At 33.8% G+C, this 17,271-nt stretch overlaps 1 long non-coding RNA gene across 1 annotated transcript; it reads left to right on the top strand.

The window, feature by feature from the left end:
* Positions 1-14,901: 14,901 nt before the first annotated feature.
* On the top strand, positions 14,902-17,271 carry LOC133790077 (uncharacterized). Its single transcript, XR_009873878.1, has 6 exons — positions 14,902-15,449; positions 15,551-15,615; positions 15,698-16,074; positions 16,201-16,314; positions 16,522-16,641; positions 17,068-17,271. It is a non-coding gene; the product is annotated as an uncharacterized LOC133790077 (long non-coding RNA).

The raw sequence follows: 17,271 nt of genomic DNA, 5'->3' as shown, positions 1-17,271 counted from the left end.
AAGACATCAGTCTCGTTCGCAAGTACGAGGGTCCGGTCTCAGTCATCTCAAAAGTTGGCCTAACTTCCTACAAAGTCGACCTACTAGCATGGATGAAGATACACCCGGTCCTTCACGTCAACAACTTGAAGTCGTATCATGAAGATCCAGCAAATCCAGAGCGCAACCAGTCAACTAGAGGAGGAGTCATCATTCAGCCAAGGAGCAAGCGTCAACCTGAAGAAATCCTGGCGGAAAGGACGGTCACCACTGACCGTAAAAAGCATAAGGAGTATCTAGTAAAATGGAAGGGGCTCGCAGATGACGAGATCAGCTGGGAGAGGGCAAAAGACTTGAAGAAGCTCACGCGGAAGATTGAAGATCTACAAGCTACTTCGTCGAGGACGCCGAAGAATTAAGTGGGGGAGAGTGTGGCGTGCTGCCCCTTTGGCACACCCACATGGGGCCATTTTGTAAGTGAGCATGCCTTGGTGCTTGATCATTAGTCAAGTCTTGTACCAAGCAACCTCATGGGATAGGGTAGTGGCAGTTTTGTAATTATGCATATGTCTCCCGGACAAAAATCATATATGTTACTAGGAAGACCTTATTTCCCTAGAAGGCTCCTTAGAGGGAGGTGACCTGGTGACTTAGGGAAGCACCATGACCATCAGCAGATAGGGGCCAAAGTTGTGTACTCCTTTGCCCTATCAAGGCTATATATTAATAAAACGATATTTATCCATACTTGCCCATGTGCACTTCCTTGTTGCCTATGTATTGTTTGTTTGTTATCTTCGTTGGGCCATTGCGTGCCACTTGCCGTGTCGTGTGCTTTGTGTTGTGTGGACGTTCCTAGGAATGACTTGCTTTGTGCTTGCTCATACTTCGTTATTGCCCGTTGCATGTTCGAGATGTGTATGTGGCTAACCATTGAGTTTGTTTGCCTGCAGGTGTGTGTTGTAGGCTGACTTGCTAGCTTGAAGAGTCTGCAAGTGCCGCACGTTCCGTCTACTTGGAGTACCCAAATAGTCGGCCCGTGACACTTAGCAAGTCTTGAAAAGTAGGCTCATTTAGGTACGAAAGAGGTACTACATAGCGCTTCTTCTGATCTTCTCCAACATAGATAGCAAAGTATCCTTTTGGAATGGTTGAAGACTTCAAAGTTGCTTCCTTATTGCCTAAAAGTGATCTTCGGAGAGTCTTCTTACCCTGAACAAAACCAGACAATCCAAATGCCATGTTGATATTCCTTTGTGGTTTTCTTTAGAAGAAGTGTTAGAGTTCACAAAAATATTTTGTAGTAGAGAATGTGAGGACTTGGTGGTGATTTAGTTTGTGTGGTTATGTACCTTTATATATAGATGAATCGATTTTTGGAATGCATACATATCTAAAGCTTCTAAATAAGTGGTGCTGAAGACATTTGTTAAGGTATGACAAATTTGCAAGAGACATCAGCATTTGAAGTTCACATGGCTTTGTCTTTCAAATCATATATGATAGTTTAGCTATAATTAAGACATTAACACATATGATCTGTCTTACCATTACCAAGAGAACAAACAGCAACAGAGCCCATTTGTGCTATAAGATTTGCAACAAAGAAAAACCATTGTGAAACATATGTAATGAACTAGCTCATTATCTTTTTTTATTCAACCAACAAGAGAAAGAAAGTTAAGTAGGCTAATCCAGCTATTTGTTTCCACCTTTCATTGTTAATTTCCTTAAAAGAACAGATCCATGTGATTGCTCAAGGACTATGCTTCTTAATAGACCCCATCCAACTACTTGCCTCTTTAGTTTTCACTATTAATTTGGATAAAGGAATATATATGTATAGAAACATAATTTGGACATCTTTCTTTCCCTTGTAAAACAGGCACGTACGTACATCCATTTTATTTCTCAGTATAAACAAAATGGATGACAAAAAATGTAAATATTTGTCCTTAGGATGGCCAGAAAAGAAATGTTTCCAAGAATGATGCAAATGAATGCTATTGCATTTCTTTTTCTTGAATGGATTATTTAATTGAAGTTGAAGTCTTTATTCTTCTTGACTTCAGTATAAAAATCTTCTACATTTTCTTATTCCATCATAAGATTAATATTGCATAGTAAGAATCTTAATGTCCTCTTTCCTCTCTCCAATTCTTCTTGACTTCAGTGTTTACAATTCTTAGAACTGAGATCAAAGAAGATATCATCTCTGCAAGTAATTGTAATTTCACCCATCTAATTTTCAAAGTAGCCTTTTGGAATGTTTGTAGTCCTCAAAGCTGTTTTCTTTGAGTTTTCGTTTTAGATAACAAACTATTTTTCAACAAACAATATGAGAACTTGATGATTAAGTATCACGGTAATCTGCCTGTATATATATAGATGAATGATTCTCTGGCATACTCAAGTAACTGGGTTGGTGTGGAATTTGCAAAGAAACACAAGTATTTGAATCTTCACATGGCTTTGTCTTCTGACTCATACATGAACACTTTGTTGTGACTGTGACATATGTATAGACATTACCAGGTGAACAAACTACAAGGGAACCCCACTTGAAACATATGACATGTGGTCAACTAATGCATTCTTCAACTAACAATTTTTTCCTTTAGTCGCTTTCAAATTAGTCGGTTTATAACTTTGAATCAATAATAAAGAGTAGGAAGACACAACCATGTGATTGCTCAAAGACTATGCCACTAATTGCATCTTCAGTCTCCACCATTCATTTCCACACAAGGAGATATCTATTCTACAATTATCATCAACGGTATTGATTATATATACTCATAAGATTGGGGTTCTTCAGCATCTCAACTCCTCACATTTTCAAGTACTAGAGCTCTCTCTTTGCTTACATTTTCTTTCTTTTTCTGCCTTTAGAGACTTCAACAATCATGGGCTTCCATTTTCCTGGTGTAGTTCATGCTAAGCAACTTATTCAGAAGCCTTTTTCTAGTGCAAAAGATGTTCCAAAAGGCTATTTGGCAGTTTATGTTGGGAAGAACAAAATGACAAGATTTGTGATCCCTGTGTCGTACTTGAACCACCATTCATTCCATGAGTTGCTATGTCAAGCTGAAGAAGAATTCAGATTTGATCATCCAATGGGTGCTCTAACAATTCCTTGCAGTGAAGAAGCTTTCATCAATCTTGTCTCTAGCTTAAATTAATGTCTAATGAATGGTGATTAGTATAGATAGATGCTAACTACTGACAAAAATTATTGTTACAATTTTGTATGGCAAAGAATGCCAATACCATCACCATGTAAATATTTTTTCCTTGGGATTAAAATGAAATGTCCCTGAGAATGATACAAATGAAACTACTAATGCTTTTCTTGAATGAATTGTTTTATTTATGTTATAATCTTTTTATATTAAGATCTGAAAAACCAATAAAATTGAACAATTACAACAATAAATATGGGAAATTTTTTGTTTTAATAGTTTGTTTCGTTAACTTTAATAAAATATTCTAAATATTTAACGGAATATACTTTTAAAATTAATTAAAAATAAATATTTAAGAATTATTATAATATAAATTAAAAGTCAAGTATTATAAAATATCATTATTATAATAATATACAATACAATACTAAATATTTAATAAATATATTAATATAAATTTAAATGTTATAAAATATTATTATGATAATAATATATAATTCTAATTTTTTACTAATTATATTAATATGAATTCAAATATTATAAAATATTATTATGATAATAATATTTAATACAATACTATATATTTAATGAATGTATTTTCAAAAATGCACTTTTGAATTATATAACCGTATGATTAACCAGTTTTAATAATATAACATCTTTATATTTGAGTAATATTTATTTTTTTTATTAATTTTTTTACAATTTTAACAATACAATTACTAAAATAGCCTTACCTTGAAAACCCTATATATATAATATCTTCTATCATTTTCGTAGGCCCCATTTTCACACTCCCCTTTTTTCCATTCCTTAATTACAATATTAATAATACAATATTGACCTCATAATACAATTACCAAATAATTGAAAGGAAGCAAAACAAAAAAAGTATAGTCACTCCCACTACCACGACAAGGTACATTTCCTACTTTTTTGTTTTTGTTTTATTTCAACTTATATATATATAAATAAATAAATGAGTTGATTCCTTGAATTAAAATGACAGTGAGGACCCATTTCTTGCAATAAACTTTTGTATAATCTATTACACTTTGCTATAATATTTATTTTGTTTATTAATTGTAAAAATGTCTCAATGAACTAACTTTATTAAAGGACTTTTGAGTTATATAACCGTATGATTAACCAGTTTTAATAATATAACATCTTTATATTTGAGTAATATTTTTTTTTTTTTTACAATTTTAACAATACAATTACAAAAATAGCCTTACCCTGAAAACCCTATATATATAATATCTTCTATCATTTTCGCAGGCCCCATTTTCACACTCCCATTTTTTTTCCATTCCTTGATTACAATATTAATAATACAATATTGACCTCATAATAAAATTACCCAAAAAAATGAAAAGAAGCAAAACAAAAAAAGTATAGTCACTCCCACTACCACGCCAAGGTACATTCCCACTTTTTTTGTTTTTGTTTTTTGTTATGTTTTCTTTCAACTTATATATATATTTATATATATAAATGAGTTGATTCCTTGGATTAAAATGACAGTGAGTACCCATTTCTTGTATTAAACTTTTGTATAATCTATTACACTTTGCTATAATATTTATTTTGTTTATTAATTTTTTTCTACAATCTTAATAATAATGCACACATATGTTTGTAAAAATGGCTCAATGAACTAACTTTATTAAAGAGCTTTTGAGTTATATAACCGTATGATTAACCAGTTTTAATAATATAACATCTTTATATTTGAGTAATACTTTTTTTTTTTTTACAATTTTAACAATACAATTACTAAAATAGAATTACCCTGAAAACCCTATATATAATATCTTCTATCATTTTCGCAGGCCCCATTCTCACACTCCCATTTTTTTCCATTCCTTGATTACAATTTTAATAATACAATATTGTCCTCATAATAAAATTACCAAAGAATTGAAAAGAAGAAAAACAAAAAAAGTATAGTCACTCCCACTACCACGCCAAGGTACATTTCTCACTTTTTTGTTTTTGTGTTTTTGTTATGTTTTCTTTGAGCTTATATATATATATATATAAATGAGTTGATTCCTTGGATTAAAATGACAGTGAGTACCCATTTTTTGTATTAAACTTTTGTATAATTTATTACACTTTGCTGTAATATTTATTTTGTTTATTAATTTTTTCTACAATTTTAATAATAATGCAAACCATATGTTTGTGAAAATGACTCAATGAACTAACTTTAATAAAGGGCTTTTGTGTTATATAACCGTATGATTAACCAGTTTCAATAATATAACATCTTTATATTTGAGTAATATTTATTTTTTTATTAATTTTTTTACAATTGTAACAATACAATTACTAAAATAGCCTTACCTTGAAAACCGTATATATATATAATATCTTCTATCATTTTCGCATGCCCCATTTTCACACTCCCCTTTTTTTTCCATTCCTTGATTACAATATTAATAATACAATATTGACCTCATAATACAATTACCAAAGAATTGAAAAGAAGCAAAACAAAAAAAGTATAGTCACTCCCACTACCACGCCAAGGTACATTTCCCAATTTTTTGTTTTGTTTTCTTTCAGCTTATAAATTTATATATATATATATATATATAAATGAGTTGATTCCTTGGATTAAAATGACAGTGAGTACCATTTCTTCTATTAAAATTTTGTATAATCTATTACACTTTGCTATAATATTTATTTTGTTTATTAATTTTTTTCTACAATCTTAATAATATTGCAAACCATATGTTTGTGAAAATGTCTCAATGAACTAACTTTATTAAAGGGTTTTTGAGTTATATAACCGTATGATTAACCAGTTTTAATAATATAACATCTTTATATTTGAGTAATATTTATTTTTTTTATTAATTTTTTTTTACAATTTTAACAATACAATTACTAAAATAGCCTTATCCTCAAAACCCTATATATATAATATCTTCTATCATTTTCGCAGGCCCCATTTTCACACTCTCATTTTTTTCCATTCCTTGATTACAATATTAATAATACAATATTGACCTCATAATAAAATTACCAAAGAATTGATAAGAAGCAAAACAAAAAAAGTATAGTCACTCCCGCTACTACACCAAGGTACATTTCCCACTTTTTTGTTTTTTGTTATGTTTTCTTTCACCTTATATATCAATGAGTTGATTCCTTGGATTAAAATGACAGTGAGTTCCCATTTTTTGTATTAAACTTTTGTATAATTTATTACACTTTGCTATAATATTTATTTTGTTTATTAATTTTTTCTACAATTTTAATAATAATGCAAATCATATGTTTGTGAAAATGACTCAATGAACTAACTTTAATAAAGGGCTTTTGAGTTATATAACCGTATGATTAACCAGTTTCAATAATATAACATCTTTATATTTGAGTGATATTTATTTTTTTATTAATTTTTTTTACAATTTTAACAATACAATTACTAAAATAGCCTTACCCTAAAAACCCTATATATATAATATCTTTTATCATTTTCGCAGGCCCCATTTTCACACTCCCCTTTTTTTCCATTCCTTGATTACAATATTAATAATACAATTACCAAAGAATTGAAAAGAAGCAAAACAAAAAAAGTATAGTCACTCCCACACCAAGGTACATTTCCCACTTTTTTGTTTTTGTATTTTGTTTTGTTTTCTTTCAGCTTATATACATATATATATATGAATGAGTTGATTCCTTGGATTAAAATGACAGTGAGTACCCATTTTTTGTATTAAACTTTTGTATAATCTATTAAACTTTGCTATAATATTTATTTTGTTTATTAATTTTTTTTACAATCTTAATAATAATGCAAACCATATGTTTGTGAAAATGTCTCAATGAACTAACTTTTATTAAATTAGATTGAGATTTTCAACTAATATACAATATGTGATGTTGCTTATGGTTTGATATTTGAAATGAATACTTACATTGCATTGATTAATTGTACTACTTCATTATCTTTTTTTTTTTGTTAAAAAAAACATATTGGATATGTGATGTAGAGTGTACATTTTAGCTTAGTTTGATAATTGATATATTAACAACCTTGTTTTTATTGAAGATTTCAGTCATGGTACATAATCACTTTAAGTCAATTTTCTTAGACCCATATATTTAAATAGATCTTATTATGATGTTTGAATAATAATATTTTTATGTAAATTTGCTTTCCATTAGAATTTTTAGGTGGATCGATTGTCCAATCACCCAAGCTCAACTCTTACACACTCTATTTCCTAGATTCCATGGCACGAACGAAAGTACCAAGTATTAGAGAACCACAACAACCGATTCAACGACAGTTGATTATTCATGAATCTAGTCTGGAGTTGTCATGCTCAACATCGTTGGATGCCAGTGTGCCACCAACACCTCCCGCAGACACAACAATGACTCAATTAGATAGTGAGGTAAATGAAGTTAAATACATTTTTCTATTCTTGTACTTTTTTTTAGAATAGATAATATATTTAATTGAAATCAAATGGCTTTAAATTTAGAGCACTAAAGGCATGATTTGAAAAATATTGGTTTAAAATGTAGAACTCTACTAAACGAGTAGAGCTCAAGTGGTTATGGTCGAGATTTTTAAAAACGCAATGAACTTTCAGTTTAGGGCTCGATTAGCATGAGTTGAGATTTCCAAAGTCTAATTGATAGCATAGAGCTCGACTGGGGAGTAGAGCTCGACCATACATGTAACGACCCAAATTTACTAATGAGGCTTAAGGGCCTTGATTAGTGTACCGAGAGGGCATAATTGGAATACATGTGATTTAATAATTAAAAGTATGTTATATGGCTATTTGAATATTTGAGATGCATGACTATGTGTATTAGTATGCATGTAGGCCCTAATTAGGTTAGAAATGGCATAATTGTAATTTTGGCCCGTTGAGGGCATAACTGTATATATGTGTGATAATTGTTGAGACCACATTATTATGCGGATATATTTGTGATCTGTGATTCGAGACGATCCTAGTGAGCAGGTTAGTGAAAAAGTCACGGCGGGGATTTATACCCAGCTCGGGGGGAGCCTGGGGTGTAAATGGGATTTTATAGAATATATTGGGGTTAATTTTGATATTGAGGAATATAGTTGGTGATTAATTAGGTATCGGGAAGTAAGCATAATATATTAAAGACACTCGAGGAATTAGCCAGAAATGGGTGAAATGACCAAAATACCCCTAGGTGGATTACAGAAGTTAGAATTAAAGGGGAGGGTATTGTGGTCATTTGGGCTTATAAGAAATAGGCATAACTGAGGCTTTATGCTTAGTGGAGTTTGTAGAATGAAATAGAAGTCTGGAGGAAAGAAAAGGAAAGAAAAGAAAGAGAAAGAAGGAAAAGAAAAGCAAGGTCGGTTTAGGCTGATCTTCTCCACCATTTTTCTTGAGGTTTCTTGGAGCAAAGTTTAGAGGAGATCTAGGTCAAGCTGAGTAATTAGGTTTCTAAGTTAAGATTGAGGAATTGGCAGGGCAATTCACTCAGTGGAGGTAAGACTTTGAGGTTTCTTCACTTTCTGGTTTGGTGTTGAACTATGATATCTAGAATTTGATGGGAATTCCAGGGAATCCAGGCCAGGGGTTTGAGGAGGAGGAAGCCAAGGAAGAGTATAGGATATCCTAACATCAACTTTCCAATTAAAGGTAAGAAACTTTGAGCTTGGACACTTGAATTCTAAAGTTTTGTTGTTTGGCTGAGTTTTTGAACTCTAGGTTCATCTATGGTGAATTCTATGTTTAGGGATGCATGTGATTGGGTTTTGTGTATTTGGGATGCTTGGGATGAGTGAAGTATGTTGATAAGCTTGTTTTTAAGTTTGGTTGAAGGTTGGAAAATTTTTGGTAAGGGTTGGCTCGGGGAAATCGCAGGAAGGAAAAATGCAGGGTAGCTGGTTCTGTGACTAGCGCTACAGTGCTAGCCTTTGGGCGCTGTAGCGCTAGGCTAGGTTGTTTGGGGGGTTTTGGGTTTTTCTTGTAGTGCTGTAGCACCCTCCAAAGAGCGCTGTAGCGCTACCCTACTTCCAGAAGAGGGTTTTTGAGTTATTTTCAAGGGTTTTTGCCCAGGGGTTCGGGGTTTGATTCCACCACCCCGATTGGTGGAATTAGAGCTTCCCGAGGGCTCGGGATTGGTCCTGAGGCTAGGTCTTGGACTGGAGGGTTGGTGATGATTCTGACATATGGTTGTGACTAGGTGTGCCCTAGGGCTCAAGAGGGATCGTGCTCAAGGATCAAAGTGAACAAAGCTAGCAAATTTAAAGGTAAGAAAACTGCACCCGGTTATATGTTTGTGATGGGACTAAGTGCTCCCGATATCTGTATAATGTCATCGATGGTATTATGCCATGGGACACGTGATAAACGGACTAAGGGTGTCGTATACATTATTTGCGCATAGGGCGCAGCTTGGCCACTGGTAGCCGAGGACAGCTTAATATTCACTGAGCTCGGTTTAAGCGGGTCAGAGTCAGTGGGATAAACAGAGGGTGCGGCCTGAAGGCGCTAACCCTAGTTATCATTTGTGAATTGGTTATTGATATGAGATGATATGTTTGGTATGCTGAATACTTGGTTATCATGAATGCTTAAACTGTTGAGAACATGTTTATGTGATATGAGATATTGGATTGTCTGTTGATTGTTTATGCCCTGTTATTATGTTTTCTTGCTGGGCCTTGGCTCACGGGTGCTACGTGGTGAAGGTAAAGGCAAAGGCAAACTGGACCAATCCTGAGATGGAGAGCTGCGGGGCTGAATGTACTTAGTCAGCTGTTCGACCGCCATGGCCGAGGAGTGGATCAGGACAAGGAATGCCTAACAGTCTGTTTTGCCTTAGAATGGCTAATTACTGTATTTAAATCTTGAATCTTTGTAAATGGTTTTAACTTTATATTTTTGGGATCCCGTGTAGACAGAAAATGTTTATTTATAAGAAATGCAGCTTTTGAGACCAAAATCTTTTAACCCTAGTTCCATTATAGTCTCAGTAACACGTTTTTAACTAAATGACTTTATTAGCAAGTCTAGCACTTTTATAAACACACAGTGTAACGGTCTTGGTTATCCAGGGCATTACAACTTGGTATTAGAGTGTCCTGGGTTTATGGGTTCTTGAAGACTGGCTGGACATGTACATTCGTCGCGAAAGACAAGCTTGACTCAGGGTTTGGTAATTGTGTACACATGATTATGTGCTTAAATGATTTGGATGAGTGTAGAGTCCAAGAAATTTACTTAGCTAATTATTTAGTAGTATTATAGTATGTATAGTGTTATCTTTGTAACTGTGGATTTTTGGTTCAGACCGGGAATTATTTGGACACTCATAGTAGTACTTATAGATTTTCTAAGTTTAACCTATAGTTTAAGAATATTAATGTTAACCTAAGGTTTGATTATATGACTGATATTAAGGATAATATTTATTATACCATAAGGTTTAAATAAGGACCAATAGGATTTTAAGCACATGTTATGAATGGGTGATTAAGGATTAAGTATTTTGAGGATTAAATTTAATAAGGAGTAAAGTTTGAATGCTATAAGGTCAGTCAGCAGCTTTGAATACGTTGAGGGCTTAGTCAAGGCTGTTTACTCCATTAAAACTTAGCTAAAAATGTGTAATTTCGTGTTTAATTAATCAGCGTGTGCCGATATATCGCAGCTATAGGGGGCGATATATCGCAGCATGTAGATACGGAAAACACGAGACGATGCACGACAGCCTCGGGCATACTGGCCTAGGCGATATATCGCCTCCTTCAGCATATTTTGAATGTTTTTGAATTCTTTTTCCTTTCAGCCATTCAACCTCTTGATAAGTCCAGCATCTTTTTGAACGAGTCTTCAGCCTCTGCTGAACGATTATTCAAATTATTTTCACCTAAAATGCCATTATTTTTATTCAAGTAAAATTTAGATCCTTTCATTCCTAAACTCTATAAATAGGACCTAGTACCCAGCCATTATTCATCTTTTTCTCTAAGTTCAGAGGCTGCAAGTGCTAAGTGAGTGTGAGAGTGTAAACACCTGGTTTGGGGAAATCATAAGCTTGATCCTCATAAGATTATCAAACACTTTGGGAAGTAAGGTTCTATAGTATTTCGGTTTGTGGTGTAGATTGGTCTTACAAGTCTTTAAGGTAACCCAAAACTCCAGTTCATTGGCTTTATGTTATTTTCTTCCTCATAGCCTTCTACTCAGTCTTCTAACCTCATTCTTATTTTGGTTAGGAAATCTAAGTTCTTGAGCACATAAGTTTCGGTAAGTATGTTTCTCAATGGTTTAGTCTTCCCATTCATTTTCATCTCTTTTTCTTCATTAGACTCACTCTTTTTCATAATGGTTATTAGGAGTGTTCCAAAGTCCCAACGCTGTCCACATATCCCGGTAACTTTGGTAAGGAAAATAGGATAGAATCTATATGTTATATGCTTGTGTTATCTTATGTTTTATGTTATAAAATATATTATGAATATGTATGTTTGTAGGCTTGGGCATATGACCCATATGACTAACAAGACCCCAAATAGATTATGGGCATATGACCTACTTAGCTAGTAGGACCCCACTAATCTCATGGGCATATGACTTGTTTAGTCTATGGGACCCCAAGTAATAATGGCCATTATAGTATGTGTATGTAATAAGTGTTATGATATGTCTTTATGTTTATTATGAAATTTATGTATGTGAAGTTTGCGTTAGATTTTTCCTTGCTAGGCATTAGGTTCATTCCTTTTTGTTTAAATGTGCAGGAAAATAGCTATTAGTGGCGGTAAGGTTCGTGGATGCTTGGAGATTGTGTATCGATGATGAATGGAGTCAAGGAGTCGAGAGTTCGATTTCGAGGATGTAGTCATTTGTTTATGGTCTTTATATGTATTTTCCGCACTTACTATGTAATCCCTTTATTTTATAAATCATGTTATGTTTTGTTTTTCAAACAATGGGATCCCATATCCTTCTTGGTATTTATGTAAGTAACTCTTATTTCTATAAGTTTTCTAATAAAATTATGGTATTTTCGCAAATGTAAGTTTTAGTAAGAATTTGTATGTATAGTTTCGTTAATGGTCCAAGAGTCTAGAGTAGTTGGGTCATTACAATGAGATATGACTGTTGATATTTGTTTGATTAATAGGGAGCATGAGATACTGATAGGGCCTGGCCCTTGACTATTGCATGATGTTATTGAGGCGTTCTTATCATCACCGCTATGCATGTGGATGAATATATGGATGAATATCTGGATAAATTTCTATGAAATTGATTGCTTGTGAATGATTGGAGTTCCAATGATGGATCATGAAAGGATTATTACCCTGTCATCATAGTCTGATTGCCGAGTCGTTGATTGCAGATTGACTTGGATAATTATGCGTCCAAGAAAATCTACGCGACTAGCCGGCAGGTCCAGAACTAGAGATGATGATGATCAGGGTCAAACCCTTCCGCCAGTCCCTGAGAACTAGCAGCAACTGATGGCAGACATGCAGGCTCGGCTATAGAGCCAAGATGAACAGATTCGAATTCTGCGGCAGCAGGCTCCATCTAGGAGTGTTGCCCCCATTATACCTGTTGTTAGAGAATATATATTATTGCTCAATGGAAATATGGAAAAACCAATATACAAGTCTATGCAAAAATACAATAGACAAGTTAATTGATTAAATAAATATTACAACTCAATTGCTCAAAATACAAGTAACTAGAAAGATGTAGGAGAATAAGATTACAAACTCAAAACAATAATAATACAGGTAAATAAGATCAACAAGATCAAAAGAATGAAAACACAAACAAACTCTCACACAACCAAAGTGTAGAGTAGTGGGGATCACCAACTTGAACAAGGTTCAAGACCTTTGTCCAAAAGCTTATTTCCCCCTATTCTCTAAGCACTAAGGGATCTCTCAAGGAAATAGCTCTCTGGAATAATCAAGCCTTAAGGTGTATTTTTCAGCCAAGTGCTTTGTGGATGAAAAATGGTGTGTCTTACAAGTGAGCATTAGGCTCCTATTTATAGAGTTTTGAGACACCCTTTGAATTTCAAATTCCACCAACCCCCATGGCTATTACCAATGATTAATTGGATGTTTTATGGAATTAAAATAGAGATTTGGGAGTTACTTGGCTGTTGGAAACGTTCAAAATTGGATAAAAACCAAAGTTGGAAAATGCTGTCAGCCGCTCAGGCTGCGGCCTGAAAAACACGAGCCGCGGCCCACGGTGTGTTTTTGCCTATTTTTGCCTCTTGGGCCGCTGCCTGAAAAACATAGGCAGCGGCCCAAGTCATTTTTTCAGCAACCAATTTTCCAAATTTGCCAAAACGTTCCAAATTCATTCTCACTTGATTTTGTAACTTCCATACACATTATGGGAGTTAAAATCACATCTCTAACAGCCATATTTCACATACGGCTTTAAGAAATTCAAATCAAAATGTGTAATATCAAATCTACACATTATTGGGTAATATTAGATTTGAGAGTTACAAGTTTGTAACTCCAAAATATGTCACATTTGGGCACATACATGTGTCCAATTTTGTGACTCTCAATAATATGTTACAAGGTGTGACAAATCACATTATGTGACATTATTTAATCTAACATTATATTATTTAAAATAATATAACATTCCCCCACTTAGATTAAACAATCACTTTTTGTAACACTAATTTAATCAATCAAAACATTATATTAAAATATAATATTCCCCCACTTGATTAAATAATGACTCTCTATAGAAACCTTTGCATTGGTGCATAAAGTAAAATGTCTTTCGACTTGAATTTTACCTTAGTGTAATTATCACAAAGTTTGTTGAAATTTTGGTTGCCGAAGCATTGAACCACTATCCCTTGATAACAAACCGGTGATAACACACACACATTTGTTGTGTTCACTTGAGACCTCAATGTCTCGCTTTTGCATCGTTAATGGCCATGTGCACATTCCATTCATAGACTTTTCTTGAGAATGACTCCCAATTCTCATGAGCGGCGGCACCACTCCTAGGTCTATATAGGTAGAACTCTTACAGTATTTTGTTACCCTAAAATACTTGTCTTCTCAAGACTAAGTTCTATTAAAAAACCTTTCAGTTTTAACCCTCATTTTGGTAACACACTAGTACTCATATCTCAAATGGGACAAAATTTGAGTACTACTATCTATTCACTTGATTGACTTCACTACACCAAATACCCATTTCCATAACACATGAATATAATACTAATAAAAAAGTGTTATGCTAAAGTGGGCACTTTATGAAAAAAGGGCGGTAATAATAAAACCATCCCGCCACTTAGCTTTTTTTTTTTTCATTTCATTTGGGGCCAATTCATTTCCTTCAATTCCTTCTCCTTTTTCCTCATCATTCTCTCTCCTCTCTCTCGGATCTCTTTCTCCCACCAGACCTCTCTCCTTCACTCTTTCTCTCTCACCTTTGTCTTTGTGGAGACCGACCGCTACCTTCCCCTACACGCGCTGGCTAGGGATCTTCAGAGCCCGTCGAAGCTTCAACCACGCGGGCCCAAACCCTCACACGACACCAGAGGCAAACGACGTCACCAGAGGCCAGCTCTTCTCCTCTTCCCTGTGTGCGGCCAAGCCATTGTGCTTTGTTGTGTATAAGTATGGCAAAGAAGTATGTGACGCAGTTGTGGCGAAATGTCTCACCGGTAGGCCTAAGACGATGGAGAAGGCCCATGTCATCTTTATGCTTTGGATTGAATTGGAGGCTGTAGAGCCTTTCTTGGTATGTCGTTTCTTATATTTTCTGTCTTTTCTTTTTCATTCATACAGTAATGCTGGTGTATTGTATGGTTGAATATATTTTTTTTTAACTTATATTGTGCTCTCTGAAACTTCATCTTTTTTCTGCTATGATTTTCTGGGATATTTAGTATGGTGTGTTTGTTGCAGGATGCAATGGAGAAGGCGATAAAAGCCAAAGTTGCTAAAGCTTTTGTACCCGCAATTGATGTCATGTTTCAAGCCTTAAGGTTTGTATTGAGTTTAATTTTGTGGGAAATGTTTCTTTTACTTCTTTATCTAATCTGCATGTTTGGTTTGATAGTGAGTTTGGAGCAAAAGTTGTGCCTCCAAAGAGGATATTAAAGATGTTGCTTGAGCTATTTGACCATCAAGATCAAAATGTTCGTGCATCTTCTAAAGGACTTACTCTTGAGCTTTGTCGATGGATTGGAAAGGACCCTGTAAAATCAATATTATTTGAGAAAATGAGGGATACAATGGTATGATAACTTCTTACATGTACGGCTTTGCGTATGGAATTTTTTGTTGCTCCCTGATCCTTGGAAGTAATGACTTATTTATTATTTATTATTTTTTGAAGAAAAAAGAATTGGAAGCCGAGCTGGTGAATGTAACAGGGGCAGCTAGGCCATGTCGCAAAATAAGGTGAAAATTCATTTTTTCATTAGCTGTTTGATCTGCTTGTTGTTTTTATTTTTCTTAACCTAGTTGGTATTGATGTCTTCAGGTCTGAGCAAGACAAGGAGTCAGAAAAGGAGGTTGTATCTGAAGTTGTGGGTGCTGGCCCATTTGAGGAATCTACATCTGATGGTGTGTAATACACATAGTCTATTAGATTATTCTTTTTCTTGGTTGATATTAAATGACGACAAGTGAGTGTTCAATCAGCGGGTAACAAGTGATTACCATTGTAGAAGTTTGACACTTTAGTGTTATATTTTATTAGTTTTTTTACTGCAGAGATGTTGGTTATTTAGCTCTCTTTTTTATGCATAGTTTAACATATTTTAATTGTCAGCTCCTCAGGAAATATATGAGTATGAGCTCGTTGATCCTATTGATATATTGGCTCCTTTGGAGAAGTCTGGATTTTGGGATGGAGTGGTCAGTCTTCTTTCTTCTCTCCGTCAAACTAGTTCAGTTTTTTTTTTTGTTGTAGTAATTTAATTTAGGAATATTTGGTTTTGATGCTCCTGTACTGCTATTAAAATCTTGTGCCTTATGTCACAGAAAGCAACCAAGTGGTCAGAACGGAAAGAGGCTGTTGCAGAGCTAACCAAGCTTGCTTCAACAAAAAGAATAGCACCTGGTGATTTCTCAGAAATCTGTCGGACACTAAAAAAGGTAAATTGTCTTTTTATGTGTGGGTATTTCGTTTGCATCGTTTATACCTCTATCTATTGCCAGGGATCTTTTTAATATTGCATAGTTAAGTGTTCAATCTGCTCCATTAAGTTTTAACTTCATGCTTTATATTCTTACTTCTGTTATAAGTTTATACTTGTTTTTTGAGTTGATGAATAAAAATCATTTAATTCTTTTTCTGTACAGCTCATAACAGATGTTAATATCGCTATAGCAGTCGAGGCAATTCAAGCTATTGGCAATCTTGCTCGGGGTTTAAGAACTAATTTCTCTGCAAGTTCACGCTTCCTATTGCCAGTTTTGCTGGTATGTTCATTTTTTGCTAGCTAAAAAAATAATATTATATCAACTTAAAATGCAAACAGACTATTTGAATGTAACCAAGCTATTCAAGTGTTCATTTACTTTTTGCCAGTTACTTACAACTGAGCATGGTGGTATTATTTTTTTTTGGATTTTGACTTGTACATTCATTTTTCTTATTAATAAAAGTGCACTTAGTCATACGAGTAGATTCTTTTTTAGAAGTTCAAATGATGTTGATCGTATCTTTGATTTGTATATAAAGTGATTTTTTTATTCAATTTTACTTTTAATATATATTTTGATCTGGTTTATCTCAGATTTTTCTTAGAAATAATTTAATAAAGATTGAAGAAGGGATATTGGTTTATTGCATTTATCTAACTCCTTTGATTTATCTCTCTCTCTCTCTTATTTTTTTTTATAAAGGAAAAATTGAAAGAGAAAAAACCTGCCTCTATTGAGGCACTAAATCAAAGTCTTCAGGCAATGCATACAGCTGGGTGCTTAAGTCTAGCTGACATTGTGGAAGGCAAGTATATCTTTATCCTACGCTGTAGTTCTTTAATTCAGAATATAGTATTGTCATAGGATTCCTTACTATGTTTTTGGTTTAAGTTTTTTTTTATTAGA

Source organism: Humulus lupulus, chromosome 7 (assembly GCF_963169125.1).
Source record: "Humulus lupulus chromosome 7, drHumLupu1.1, whole genome shotgun sequence".
Taxonomy (NCBI): domain Eukaryota; kingdom Viridiplantae; phylum Streptophyta; class Magnoliopsida; order Rosales; family Cannabaceae; genus Humulus; species Humulus lupulus.
This window is presented reverse-complemented; position numbering and strand designations above follow the sequence as displayed.